At 41.3% G+C, this 2,244-nt stretch overlaps 1 non-coding gene across 1 annotated transcript; it reads right to left on the bottom strand.

The window, feature by feature from the left end:
- Window positions 1-441: 441 nt before the first annotated feature.
- Window positions 442-575, bottom strand: LOC150021228 (small Cajal body-specific RNA 11). The gene has a single exon (XR_016513768.1).
- Window positions 576-2,244: the final 1,669 nt, after the last annotated feature.

The following is a 2,244-nucleotide window of genomic DNA, read 5'->3' as shown; positions in this document are numbered from 1 at the left end:
CTCACAGTTTACCTTCCTCTTATGCAGAAAGGTGCAAACTGCCCTCAGAAACATCAAACAAAACAAAACAAAACAAAAATCACCAGTATTTATATTTATTGAATACATTATGTGTTCCATCTGTGAGGCATTGTTTAAAGGACTTCACATTATCTGATCTAATCCTCACTGACACTCTAGGAGGTAACCACATTATAAATCTCATATTGTAGCTGAAGAAATTAAGGTGCAGAGAAATTAAGTAACTATTTAAAGTGTCACCATTACTAAGCTGAAGAAAACCACCAAGCAAAAATATGTCAGAGGCATCAGGGTGATATTGGTTTCCAGGGCTCCTCCAAGATGACTCTCTAAGAATCACAGCTTGGTATTTAATGAAATCAGGGACCTGATAAATTATTACTTTATTTTCTTTTTATTATTTTGTTTTCTTTTTCTTAAATTGGCCTCTCGTGCCTTTAAGAGCCAGCCCTATACTCAGGACAGCCCTCCTAAACTGAGAGCGAGATTGCTGCCAGACTCTTCTGTTACAACTGAAATTATTATTTTAGAATCACAGAAGTTCAAAGTGTCCAATGTGCCATTAAAATGAAAGAAAAATGAGATCCAGCCAGAATATCAGAAATAAAATTAGAACCACACACCTAATAATTCCCAGTTTGTGCTCTCTGCATTTACTCATTCACTCACTTATTTATTTATTTAACATAAGCATTCCATAGAAAAAAATCATTTATTGCACATGGAAGATGTTGGTGATGCCAACATTAAAATGTAAACATATAAGCAAAAGAAGTAAGTAAGCTCTTTGCTCTCAAAAAAACAGTAGTGTTGGGAAAAACAGGATAAGGCACTGATCAGCTAAATCTGCCTGGGGGTACCAGCAGGACTTTATAGGGGAGAAAGAGCAGGAACTTTCAAAAGCCAAAACAGGGAAGAACAATCCAGGAGAGAAGGTGAGATCAGTTAGGAGATGGCAAGTGAAGTGTCTGGGGACTGCAGGGGCCTGGTTGCAGGAGGTGTGGCCAGGAAGATGGACAGATAGGGTCATGAGGATTGCTCATGCCAGGCTGAGGAATAATTCTTCGGAGGGTGGGGTTCATAGGTATTCCTGGTCAGATTTGCAACTGGAAACAAATCAAAATTTTAACAGGCTGTTGAGAAGGGGTTAGAGCTGGGTAGGCGTGCCACATGGGGGATTTTAAGCATGAAAATGATCTGGACAGATTTGCTGGAGGGGCGAAGTGGGGCTGCCTCTAAGGAGCTGAGAGGAACATGAATGAGGTTGCAGGGAGTCAGGGTCAGAGGCCACTGCAATAGTCTTGGGCGAGCTCATGAGCACCCGTCTTAGGCAGAGCTGCAAAGATGGGGGGCAGAAGTGCCTTCGGAAGTAAACTCACAGGCATTTGGTCACAGATCAGCTATAGGGAGTGAAAAAGAAAAGAAGGTAAGTCTGCTTCCCTGGTTTCCGAGCTGGGAGACCAAGCGGATGGTAAAGCTTCCGGCTTTTCTTTTGTTTTTTGTTTTTTTTCATTTTTAAATTCTCACCTGAGGATATATTCATTGACTTTTTTTTTTTTTTTTTTTAAGAGAGAGGAAGGGAGAAACATTGACGTGGGAGAGAAACATCCATCTATTGCCTCCTGCACATGTCCGAACTTCAACCCTGACAGAGGATCAAGCCCCCATCCTAGGCATGTGCCCTGACTGGGAATCAAATCTGCAACCTTTTGGTGTATGGGAGGACACTCCAACCGAGCCTACTTCTTTTTCACAATACATGCAGGTTGTAAACAATTCAATAATGCAGAGCTGAAAGAAGTAACAAGTGTAAGTCTCCCTTCCCTTCATCCTCCTTTACCCCAGTGCCACCCCGCAAGGTACAGACACTGTTAATATTTTCCTGGATCCCTTCTGATGATTCTCTATATCCATGCCGAACTCAGTTAATTTTTTAAACACAAAGAGCACTTCTGCTGCAAAGACATATTACTGGATCATTTAAGTTTCCAGAGCAAATGTGTGCAGTCAGCCATGCATATCAGTGCTGGGGGCAAAGTTTCCCGAAGGGAGACACATCTCCGGAAGCTCATTCTGGGCTATGTCATAGATTCAGCCCTTGTTATAGCAGTTATTCATAGGCCCCCAAAATGGCTGTGTAATGCCCAAGTGTAGCACAGCAGTAATAAAATCAATAAACATTTAAAATTAACAATTCTTCTATAATATATGTATGTTCATCTC

The sequence above is a fragment of the Furipterus horrens genome, unplaced genomic scaffold, assembly GCF_987537825.1.
Source record: "Furipterus horrens unplaced genomic scaffold, mFurHor1.1.pri manual_scaffold_1, whole genome shotgun sequence".
In the NCBI taxonomy this organism is placed as follows: Eukaryota; Metazoa; Chordata; class Mammalia; order Chiroptera; family Furipteridae; genus Furipterus; species Furipterus horrens.
The sequence above is the reverse complement of the archived record's forward strand: the minus strand, read 5'-3'. Positions and strand labels throughout refer to the sequence as shown.